The sequence below is a fragment of the Gorilla gorilla genome, chromosome 8, assembly GCF_029281585.2.
Source record: "Gorilla gorilla gorilla isolate KB3781 chromosome 8, NHGRI_mGorGor1-v2.1_pri, whole genome shotgun sequence".
Lineage (NCBI taxonomy): Eukaryota > Metazoa > Chordata > Mammalia > Primates > Hominidae > Gorilla > Gorilla gorilla.
Window position 1 is genome coordinate 96,786,823 of NC_073232.2, and position 12,749 is coordinate 96,799,571.

At 38.6% G+C, this 12,749-nt stretch overlaps 1 protein-coding gene across 12 annotated transcripts in view; it reads left to right on the forward strand.

The window, feature by feature from the left end:
* CCSER2 (coiled-coil serine rich protein 2) overlaps positions 1 to 12,749 on the forward strand; it is a 180,856-nt gene that overhangs the window by 74,111 nt on the left and 93,996 nt on the right. The gene's annotated exons all lie outside the window — the stretch shown is intronic.

The following is a 12,749-nucleotide window of genomic DNA, read 5'->3' on the forward strand; positions in this document are numbered from 1 at the left end:
GTGTTCTGTTCCAATTGGATCATTGTCCTCAAAAGGCAATTTTTAAAAGTTTGACTTAAAAAAAAACAAGATTCCTATAACTAATAAGTGAGTTTAGCAATGTTGCAAGATACAAAATCAATGCACACAATTCTTGTTTCTCTGTATCATCAATGACTAGTTATAAACTTGAGTAAATATAACAATGTTGTTTATAAGATCTACCAAAACACTTAGGTATAAATCTAACGAAGTCTATACTGAAGAGTATAGGGATCTTATGAAAGAAATTACAGAAGATCTAAATAAAAATATGACCTACATAAATACATAAAGTAATGTGGTGTTCATGAATTGGAAGACTCAGTGTAGTGAAGACATCACTCCATCCCAAAGTGATGCAATACCAATCAGAATCCCAGCAGGAGTACCAATATGTTTTGTTGGAAAAAGCAGAACAAAGCTGGAGGAATTGTACTAACCCATTTTAAAGCTACAGCAATCAGGACTCTGTAACATTGGCAAAGGGACAGTCAGGTAAATCAATGGAACATAATAGAGACTCCAGAAAAGAAATGGAACCACATAAAGATGGCCTGTGGATCTTTGACAGAGATGTAAAAGAAACTCAGTGGAGAAATCTTTCAACAAATGTTGTTGGAACCATTTGATCGTTCATATATTAAAAAACAAAAATTGAACTTTGACTAAAATTTTACATCTTATTCAAAAATTATTCCAAAATGGATCCTTGGTGTAATTGTGAAGTGTAAAACTGTAAGAAAACATTTTAAAATACTATGACCTGGAGATTAGGTGAAAGGTTATTAGAAATTATGCCAAAAGCATCATCCATAAAAAATTAACTGGATTACATTAAATTAAAAACCTTTGTTATACCAAAGATACTGTCAAGAAACAATAAAAAGTTAAATTACAGACTAGGAGAAAATATTTGTGACTCACATATCTGTCAAAAGACTTTTATCCAGAATGTATAAAGAACTCTTAAAAGTCAACAATAAGTAAGTAGACAACCCAAATCAAAAAATGTATAAGAGACCTGAATAGACACTTTATCAAAAAGGATATAAGAGTGGCACATAAACATGTAAAAGTATGTTCAACATCATTAGCAAATTCAGGCCATGCTGAGACACCACTGCACACCTATTAGAAGAGCTAAAATAAAGATTACTGACAGTAACTAAGGGCTGTTGAGGATGCGGAGCAACTAGAAGTCTCTTTCATTGCTGATTGATATGTGGAATGTTACAGCAACTCTGGGAAATGACCTAGCAGTTTCTTAAGAAGTAAACATACACTCACTGTATCATCTAGCAGTCCTACTCCTGGGTATTTACCATAGAAAAATGAGAGCTTATATTCACACAAAAAGTTGTACATGCATGCTTATAGTAACTTCATGTATAGTAGTTAAAAACTAGAAAGAATCGAAATATCCTTCATTAGTAAATCGGTACACAAACTGTACATTCGCAGTGGAATAGTACTCAGCAGTAAAAAGAAACCAATGCACCTTAAAGGCATTATGCCGAGTGAATGAAGTCATTCTCAAAATGTTGCATGCTGTATGATTCCATTTATATGATATTCTTGAAAGACAAAACTATGGTGATGGAGAACAGATCAGTGTTTGACAGAAGGTGTGGATGGGAGGAGGGTGTAACTATAACTGGATAGTGTGAGGGACTTCTTTGAGGGTGAAGAAACTGTTCTGCATCCTAATTGTGTAGGTGTTTACACATCTATTTGTGCTTTAAAATTTATAAACTGTATACCCCCCAAAATTAATTTTACAGTGTAATTAAACTAATGATGGTGTCATTCATTTGTCAGAAACATTTATAGTGGAGGAGAAATGTGTGAAGGAAGCACTGACCCACCGTCTCACAGTTCACTCTATTTGAATAGAAATGTGTTCTCAAAGTCCAAGGAAGTTCTATGGTAAACCTGCTCATATGTGCTCAGAGTTTTAATTCCAGTCAGTCTTACGGGAAGCCTCTGGAAGCCAGAGAATATACATATTTGGGTTTTCATTGTCATACTCCCAAGTAATGATTGCATTTTAATGGTCTACTAAGGAAAACAGGTCTGTATGGATGTTGGCTCCCAATAAGTGCAGGACTGCCGGTTAGAGAAAGAGGCTGCCACAACAAACAGGGAGTAGAAACTCTTTCCCACATTAACCAATTTCTGCACTGCATGGTTTCCTCTTTTCCTGTAAAAATGCAGTTTCTACCCTGTGCAGATGATTTCTAAGCTGGTGAAGAAAAGTTAGAGTAAGTTAATTTTTCTTTCTCCTATTACCTGAACCCTTACTCTAATTCTAATGATATCTGTGATGTCACTCTTCTCAAAATCTGATGTTAAACATAGACCTCCCCAAAAGATGGACAAGGGAAGAATTGCCTAAAGCAGATGTTAGAATTCAGTAATCTTACTCTATGGTGTTTTGTCAGACTTACCGTTCAACATCTTCTGGTTGTCATCTATTTGGTAATGACTCCCACAATTTAAATCTCTTTGCTTAACCTAGACCCCTATATTCAGTTGTCCTTTGAATTTGTCTTCTCAAAGATGCAGCATGCACATCAAAATAATTGGGCTTCAAAACTATGTATTCTTTTACATTCTACCAGATTTGGCCTTCCTTTTTGGTTTTGCTTCCATTATTGTTTTATTTATTTAATCTTTTCCAGCTTTATTGAGGTTGACTTTCCTTTTTTTGTTTTGCTTCCATCGTTTATTTATTTGTTTAATCTTTTCCAGCTTTATTTAGGTTGGCCTTCCTTTTTTATGCTATATTTCAGTTAATAAGCATCATACATTTGTTTCTCAAGCCAGGAACTAAGGAGTCATCCATGGCTTCTTGCTTACTTCTCAGTTGACTTTCGTCCTGTAGAGTCTAACTCCTCAGTGTGTTTCATTACTGCTTATTCTTTGTTCTCACTGACACTGATTAGTATCAGGCCACTGACATATGCCACATGGATTCTGCAATAGCAACAAAACTGGTTTTTCTGTCTCACTTAAATCCATTCTCTGCACTGCAGCCAGAATAATACTTCTCTAGTGCAAATCTCAATTTGTCACTTTTTAAAACTCTAGTTTTGTTTACCTGGGCATATCCTGTACCCAGATTAGTGCTTCGCATATATTAGTAGTGTTATTTGTAAATTATTGAGAATGTTATTCTGGATCAATGCCTAGCCCCCCAAATTGGCTGGCTGCCAAGACTGATGGTACCACACATGTACCAAAAGTATTTGAAAAGACTTAACTCACAAAATGAGACTTTCTGGGGAGAACAGGGCAGTCACCCACACTGGTTCACAATGGTTTGCATGGAGGGGAGGGGCGGGTGGCACTGATATTTGTCATGGTTAGTGAATGGGCTGGGTTGAAGGTTCCCACATGGCAGGCTGGTTTTGTGTGATTTGAACTTCCCAGGGGTGCCAGGACTTAATCCAACATGAAGTTTTACTTATTATAAAAGCCCTATGTCCTATTTACATAAAGGAAAAATTTATTATTACAGAAAAGTAAAAAAATATTAAAAACATAAGTATGTGATTACGTTGTCACATATTGAAAGATTATAATTGTCCTTCAGTTTATCACCTGCCAGATATTTGAATGTATTTTTCAGCATTAAAATTGTAGTCATATTGTGCATATGTAATCTGCTTTTCTTCTCCCCCATTTTACAGAGCGGATCTTTATCTAATGAGATGAATGTTTGAAACATCATAAATAAGGATTTATTTATATATGTTTGATTTTTTTTTCCTCTCTCTCCCTCCAGTTTTTGCCTCTCTTCCTTCCTTCCTTCTTTCCTTCCGTGTTCCTCTTCCCCTTTCCTTTTCGACTGGGCTTTTTTAGTAACTTCATAGAGTGATATAATTATTCTGTCACCTTTACATTCATTAGAGTAGGCTCACTCCCGTTCTTTGAGGTTGTATTTTTTAACCATTCATTATAAAATGAAAGGTACAGAAAATCACATAAAATGTAGCATTTAGTTGGTTATTAAAAGTTTGGCATCTTTTTAACAGTGGTGACAGTTCTCCTTTCACTGATTCAGTGCTGCTCAGCAGGCCCTGCTCTGGACTTAAGAGCACAATGCTATGTTGCTTTGGATTCTTTGCTGTGGCCTTAATTGTCAGATCTGGCCCAGGGTACCCAACACTGTCTTGTTTCACACATACTCAGACATACATACACAAACAGCCAAATGTTTCTTGAGAGGATATGATTTTGGGGGGAATAAAATTACTTATAATGCTTATTGTGATAAATGAGAAAACATAGGTACTGTAAATCAAAAAAGAATAAAAATCTCATTTATTCTATTTATTTTATTTTATTATGTTTATTTATTTATATTTTTTGAGACAGTCTCTCTCTCTGTCGCCTGGGCTGGAGTGCAGTAGTGCGATCTCGGCTCACTGCAACCTCCACCTCCCGGGTTCAAGCGATTCTCCTGCCTCAGCCTCCTGAGTAGCTGGAATTACAGGTGCCCGCCACAACGCCTGGCTAATTTTTGTATTTTTAATAAAGACGGAGTTTCACCATGTTGGCCAGGGTGGTCTTGAATTCCTGACCTCAGGTGATCTGCCCGCCGTGGCCTCTCAAAGTGCTGGGATTATAGGCATGAGCCACCGCGCCCGGCCTATTTATTTATTTAAAAAAATTTTTTTTTGGTAGAGATGGGATCTCCTTATGTTGCCCAGGCTGGTCTCAAACTCCTTGGCTCAAGCGATTCTCCTGCCTCAGCCTCCCAAAGTGCTGAGAATACAGGCATTAGCCACTTTACCCATCCAGAAATCTCATATTTCTAAAAGTTAATCTGTGTTTTGGTTTCTTTCCAAGTATTTTCTATGTATATTATAGTGTTTTTATTTTCATAAAATGGATAATTCTGTACATGCTGTTTTAGATAACTGCTTGATTGCTCTCTTTTTTTTTTTTTTAAACCAGTTAACTTCTAGTTCTTTAACACAGAACTATGTTCAAATGGAAAACATTTGTGAAGAAGCATAAGGAACATTTTGGAGTTAATGTATATGTTTGTTGTCTTGATTTTGATGATGTTTCCGTACCATGACTGTAATGTCAACATTTATCAGTTTATTTTTCTTCGACTTTTATTTAAGTTTAGGGGTACATGTACAGGACATGCAGCTTTCTTACACATGTAAATGTGTGCCATGGTGGTTTGCTGCACAGATAATTCTATCATCCAGGTATTAAGCCCAGCATCCATTAGTTATTCTTCCTGATCCAATCCCTCCTCCCACCCCCTGCCCTCTGCTAGGTCCCAGTGCATGTTGTTCCCTGCAATGTGTCCATGCGTTCCCATCATTCAGCTCCCACATGTAAGTGAGAACGTGCGGTCTTTGGTTTTCTGTTCCTGCATTAGTTTGATGAGGATAATGTCTTCCAATTCTAATGATGTCCTTGCAAAGGACATGATCTCGTTCCATTTTGTGGTTGCATAGTATTCCACGGTGTATATGTACCACAGTTTCTTTATCTGGTCTGTTATTAATGGGAATTTAGGTTGATTCCATGTCTCTGCTACTGTGAATAGTGCTGTAATGAACATATGCATGCATGTATCTTTATGTAATAGAATTATTTATATTTCTTCAATTATATATCCAGTAATGGGATTACTGGGTCAAATGGCATGTCTGCCCCTAGGTCTTTGAGGAATTACCACACCATCTATCACAATGGTTGAACTAATTTATACTTCCACCAACAGTGTAAAAGTGTTCCTTTTTCTCCACAGCCATGCCAGCATCTGTTGATTTTTGACTTTTCAATAATAGCCATTCTGACTGGTGTGAGATGGTATCTCATTTTGGTTTTTATTTGCATTTCTCTAATGATCACTGATGTTGAGCTTTTCTTCATCTTTGTTGGCTGCATGTATGTCTTTTGAGAAGTGTCTGTTCATGTCCTTTGCCCATGTTTTATTGGGATTGTTTGCTTATTTTCTAGTAAATTTGCTTAAGTTTCTTGTAGAGTCTAGTGACTAGACCTTTGTCAGATGGATAGATTGCAAAAATTTTTCTCCCATTCCATAGGTTGTCTGTTCACCCTTATGATAGTTTCCTTTGCTGTGCAGAAGCTCTTAATTAGATCCCATTTGTCAATTTTTGCTTTTGTTTTAATGCTTTTGGCATTCTCATCATGAAATATTTGCCTGTGCCTAAATCTTTACCTGAATGGTATTGCCTAGATTTTCTTCTAGGGTTTTTATAGTTTTGGGTTTTACATTTAAGTCTTTAATCCATCTTGAGTTAATTTTTATGTGTAGTGTAAGGAAGAAGTCCAGTTTCAATTTTCTGCGTATGACCAGCCAGTTCTTCCAGCACCATTTATTAAATAGGGTGTCCTTTCTCTATTGCTTGTTTCTGTCAGGTTTGTGGAAAATCATATGGTTATAGGTGTGCAGTCTTATTTCTGAGTTCTCTATTCTGCTCCATTGGTCTATGTATCTATTCTTATACCAGTACCGTGCTGTTTCGGTTACCATAGCCTTGTCTGTAAAGTGAGGTAGCATGATGCCACCAGAATCTGGGTGCTCCTGTATATAGGCTCCTGAGTGCCTATATATTTAGTTCTTTTTGCTTAGGATTGTCTTGGCTGTTTGGGCTCTTTTTTGGTTCCATATGAATTTTAAAATAGTTTTTTTCTAATTCTGTGAAGAATGTCAGTGGTAGTTTAATGGGAATAGCATTGAATCTATAAATTCGTTTAGGCAGTATGGCCATTTTCACGATATTGATTTTACCAACCATCCATGAGCGTGGAATGGTTTTCCATTTGTTTGTTTCTTCTCTGATTTCTTTGAGCAGTGGTTTGTAGTTGTCCTTGAAGAGGTTCTTTACTTCCATTGTTAGTTGTATTAATATGTACGTATTGTCTTCTTTTTGTGGCAGTTATGAATGGGACTTCATTCATGATTTGGTTCTCAGCTTGCCTGTTGTTGGTGTTTAGGGATGCTATCCATTTTTGCACACTGATTTTGTATCCTGAGACTTTGCTGAAGTTGCTTATCAGTTTAAGAAGCTTTGGGGCTAAGATGATGGGGTTTTCTAGATATAGAATTATCTCATCTGCAAACAAAGATAATTTGACTTCTTCTCTTCCTATTTGAATACCTTTCATTTCTTTCTCTTGACTGATTGCCCTGGCCAGAACTTCCAGTACTATGTTGAATAGGAGTGGTGAGAGAGGGCATCCTTGTCTTGTGCTGGTTTTCAAGGGGAATGCCTCCAGCTTTTGCCCTTTCAGTATGATATTGGTTGTGGGTTTGTCATATATGGCTGTTATTATTTTGAGGTATGTTCCTTCACTGCCTAGTTTATTGAGTGTTTTTAACATGAAGAGATGTTGAATTTTATCGAGGGTGTTTTCTGCATTTATTGAGATAGTCATGTGGTTTTTGTCTTTAGCTTTATGTGATAAATCACATTTATTGATTTGCGTATGTTGAAACAGGCCTTGCATCCCAGGTGGATAAGCTTTTTGATGTGCTACTGCATTCTGTTTGCCAGTATTTTGTTGAAGATCTTTGCATTTATGTTCATCAAGGATATTGGCCTAAAGTTTTCTTTTTTTATTGTATCTCTGCCAGGTTTTGGTATCAGGATGATGGTGACCTCATAGAACGAGTTAGGGAGGAGTCCCTCCTTTTTAATTTTTTTGAATAGTTTTAAGTAGAACTGCTACCAGCTCTTCTTTGTGTACCTCTGATAGAATTCAGATGTGAATCTGTCTAGTCATGGGCTTTTTTTTGGTTGGTGGGCTATTTATTACTGGCTCAATTTTAGAGCTCGTTATTGGTCTGTTCAGGGAATCAGTTTCTTCCTGGTTCAGTCTTGGGAGGGTTGTTGGGGTGATCAGACCCAACAACAGGTCGTGGGGGGGACGAAGTCTGGTGGAATCAAAGGAATGAGAAAAAGACAGTTGGAGAGAGAAAGTGGGACCAGGGGGCCATTGTGAGTGTGGAGGCTGTGAAGGCCCCGAGTTCTGGGGCCCATGCTATTTATTGGTGCTCAAAGAAACAGGTGGTGAGGATGTGGGGGTTGAAAGGAAATGGTGTATCAAGTGAACGAGAAACATATGGGTACTTGAGATAATGGGAGTGCTAGAAGCAAGGAGCCAGCAAGTCTAGCAGACATGCAAGCCCTGCCTCAGCTTCTCTTCCAGCTACTCAGCTTTTCTCCCAAAAAGGGTGTATGTGTCCAGGAATTTATCTGTTTCTTCTAGATTTTCTAGTTTATGTGCATAGAGGTGTTTATAGTATTCTCTGATGATTGTTTCTATTTCTGTGGGGTCAGTGGTGATATTCCCCTTATCATTTCTGATTATGTTTCTTTGATTCTTCTCTTCTTCTTTACTAGTCTAGCTAGTTGTCTATTTTATTAATTTTTTCAAAAGACTGTTCCTGGATTCATTGATTTTTTTTTTTTTTTTGGAAGGATTTCTGTGTCTCCATCTTCTTCAGTTCAGCTCTGATCTTGGTTGTTTCTTGTCTTCTGCTCACTTTGGGGTTGGTTTGCTCTTGGTTCTCTAGTCCTTTTAGTTGTGATGTTAGGTTGTTAACTTGAGATCTTTCTAGCTCTTTGATATGGGCATTTAGTGCTATAAATTTCCCTCTTAACAGTGCTTTAGCTGCATCCCAGAGATTGTGGTATGTTTTCTCTTTGTTCTCATTACTTTCAAAGAACTTCTTGATTTCTGCCTTACTTTCATGATTTTCTCAAGAGTCATTCAGGAGATGGTTGTTCAATTTCCATGTAGTTGTGTGGTTTTGAGTGAATTTCCCAATCTCGAGTTCCAATTTGGTTGCACTATGGTCCAAGAGACTGTTATGATTTCAGTTCTTTTGCATTTGCTGAGGAGTGTTTTACTTTTGATTATGTGATCAATTTCAGAGTAAGTGCCCTGTGGCCATGAGAAGAAATGCATATTCTGTTGTTTTTGGGTGGAGAGTCCTGTATATGTCTATCAGGTCTACTTGATGCAGAGCTGAGTTCAGATCCTGAATATCTTTGTTAAATTTCTGTCCTGATGATCTTTCTAATATTGTCATTGGGGTATTAATGTCTCCCACTATTATTGTGTGGGAGTCTGCGTCTCTTTGTAGGTCTCTAAAAACTTGCTTTCTGAATCTCAGTACTTCTATATTGGCTGCATATATATTTAATAAGATAGTTAGCTCTTCTTGTTGAATTGAACCTTTTACCGTTATGTAATGCCCTTCTTTGTCTTTTTTGATCTTTGTTGGTTTAAAGTCTGTTTTGTCAGAAACCAGGATTGCAACCTCTGCTTTTTTATGTTTTCCATTTGCTTGATAAATATTCCCCTTCCCTTTATTTTGAGCCTATGTGTGTCTTTGTATGTGAGATGGGTCTTTTGAAGACAGCATACCGATGGATCTTGGCTAATTATTTAGCTTGCCATTTTGTGTCTTTTAATTGGGGCATTTAGCCCATTTACATTTAAGGTTAGTATTATTGTGTGTAAATTTGATCCTGTCATCATGATGCTAGCTGGTTATTTTGCAGACTTGTTTATGTGGTTGCTTCATAGTGTCACTTGGTCTGTGTACTTCATTGTGCTTTTGTAGTAGCTGGTAATGATTTTTCCTTTCTATGTTTAGTGCTTCCTTCAGGAGCTCTTGCAAAGCAGACTTGTTGATGATGTATTCCATCGGCATTTGTTTGTCTGAAAAGGATCTTATTTCTCCTTTGCTTATGAAGCTTAGTTTGGCTGGATATGAAATTCTGGGTTGGAAATTCTTTTCTTTAAGAATGTTGAATATTGGCCCCCAACCTCTTCTGGCTTGTAAGGTTTCCACTGAGAGGTCTGCTATTAGTCTGATTGGCTTTCCTTTGTAGATGACCTGGTCTTTCTCTCTGGCTGCCCTTAACATTTTTTTTTTTTCATTTTGACCTTGAGAATCTGATGTTTATGTGTCTTGGGGTTGATCTTCTCTTGGAATATCTTATTGGGGTTCTCTGCAGTTCCTGAATTTGAATGTTGGCCTGTCTTGCTACACGGGGGAAGTTCTGGATGATATCCTGAAGTATGTTTCCCAAGTTGGTTCCATTCTCCCCATCTCTTACAGGTATCCCAATCAGTTATAGGTTTGGTCTCTTTACATAATTGCATATTTTTCAGAGGTTTTGTTCATTTATTTTCATTCTTTTTTCTCTAATCTTGTCTGCTTGTTTTATTTCAGCAAGATAGTCTTTAAGCTCTGAGATTCTTTCCTCTGCTTAGTCTGTTCTGCTATTGATACTGGTGATTACATTGGGAAGTTCTCATGTTATGATTTTCAGCTCCATCAGGTCAGTTATGTTCCTCTCTCAACCAGCTATTTTGACTATTAGCTCCTGTGTTGTTTTATCATTCTGAGCTTCTTTGCATTGGGTAATAACATGCTCCTTTAGCTCAGCGAAGTTTGTTGTTACTCACCTTCTGAAGCCTACTATGTCAGTTCAGCCATCTCATCCTCAGCCCAGTTCTGTGCCCTTGCTGGAGAAGTGTTGCGGTCATTTGCAGGAGATGAGGCACTCTGGCCTTTTGAGTTTTCAGCGTTTTTGCATTGATTCTTTCTCATATTTGTGGGCCTGTCTACCTTCGATCTTTGAGGTTGCTGACCTTTGAATTGGGTTTTTGTGGGGTCTTTTTTGTTGATGTTTTTATTGCTGTTGTTTTCTGTTTGTTTTTCTTTTAAGTCATGCTACTCCTCCAAAGGGCTGCTGGGGTTTGCTGGCATTCTTCTTCAGACCCTAGTTGCCTCAGTTTTTTTCTTACCTGGAGATATCACCAGTGAAGGCTGTGAAACAGCAAAGATGGCAACCTGATCCTCCTTCTGGAAACTCCATTCCAGAGGTTACTGACCTGTTGGCAGCCTGAAGGAGGCACCTGTGGGAAGTGGCTGGAGACCCTGTTGGGTGATCTCATCCATGTAGGAGAAACAGGATCAGGGACCTACTTAAAGAAGTAGTCTGGTTGCTTTTTGTTAGCACAGCTGTGCTGCGTTGTGGGGGACACTTTCTTGTTCGGACTGTCTGGACCCTCCTGAGCCAGCAGACTGGATCAGCTGAGTTGACCAGATGGCAGAGATGGCGGCTGCCCCTCCTCCTGGAAACTCAGTCCTTCTCAGGCAGACTCCTTGTCACTGCTGGCTGGCTGGAATTCCAAGTCAGTGGGTCTTAACATGTAAGGTGCCGTGCAAGTGGGCCTGCAGAACGATGCTGCTTGGATCCTTGGATTCAGCCCCACTCCTAGTGGTATGTAGGGACAGATCTGCCTTGCTGGGAATCCCAGGGGTGGAATATGCAAAACTCATGTATCTCTGTGTGTGTGCCCAAGATGCTGCTCTACCTGGACGCCACACAGCTCTGCGTATTGGTGACGTGGGCTTATGAGAGGATCTCCTTATCCGCTGGTTGCAAAGACCTGTGGGAGAAGTGTGGTTTCCCCAGGTGGGATTGCACAATCACTCACCACTTCTCTTGGCAGAGGTTGGGGGTTCCTTTGGCTCCACATTGCTCCCGGGTGGACTGTTGCCCCACCCTGCTTTTCTTCATTCTCTGTGGGTCAGGCTGTTTGTCTAGTCAGTCCCAGTGTGAGAACCTGGATATTTCAGTTGAAGGTGCTGAGTTCACTCACTGCTTTCATTCCTCTCCGTTAGTGCCGCAGACCGTAACTGCTTCTAATTGGCCATCTTGGCACTCTCTCCTGTTTGCTTTAAATGTGTACAGTTTAATTGCATGTCAAACATTCTGCAATGGAGTTTTTAAAAATGAAAAAAAAATTTCCAGAGATTTTGTTTTTCAAATAATTTTTCTAGTTACTTTTAGTCTTTGGAGGGCCCAACACAAAATTGAATGTATTTGCATGGAACACCCAACATAGGAAACAGTTTTAATTTTATTCATATTGTCTGTAATAAAGTAGATATTTCCCTTCTATAAGAGTTTTTTTGGCTGGGCGCAGTGGCTCAAGTCTGTAATCCCAGCACTTTGGGAGGCCGAGGCAGGCAGATCACGAGGTCAGGAGATCGAGACCATCCTGGCCAACACAGTGAAACCCCGTCTTTACCAAAAATACACAAAAAAATTAGCCAGGCATGGTGGTGGGCGCCTGTAGTCCCAGCTACTCAGGTGGCTGAGGCAGGAGAATGGCGTGAACCCAGGAGGCAGAGCTTGCAGTGAGCCGAGATCGCGCCATTGCACTCCAGCCTGGGTGACAGTGAGACTCCGTCTCAAAAAAAAAAGAGTTTTTTATGACCATGATGTCTCAGTCTTTTAAAAGTTTGTTGGACTTTTGATCTTTTTACTTGTATATACTAAGGAAAGGTCTTATGATATTTGGATTCATTCTTGGATTGTAAGGACTCACCAGTGGGCTATAGGTCAAACTGAGTTTATTACCTTAACCTTAGTTTTTGTTTATTCAGTTCTTTAGGCTTCAGAACAACAGTCTTTGAAAATAAAACACTACTTTTTTAAGAAGAGATAATAGCTAGTAAGGTTGCAAATAAAAGCCAGCAGGGACTGCATATGCTAGTTTGAATAGTCTAGTCCTATCATAGAAAAAGAACAAATTGAGTCAAGCCAAGGAGGTGACAGAGTGCTTAATGGTAACAGGAGATGGGTTTGGCACAAGAAAGGAAATGGAATAACCACATTGTTAAAGACTTATTTTATTAT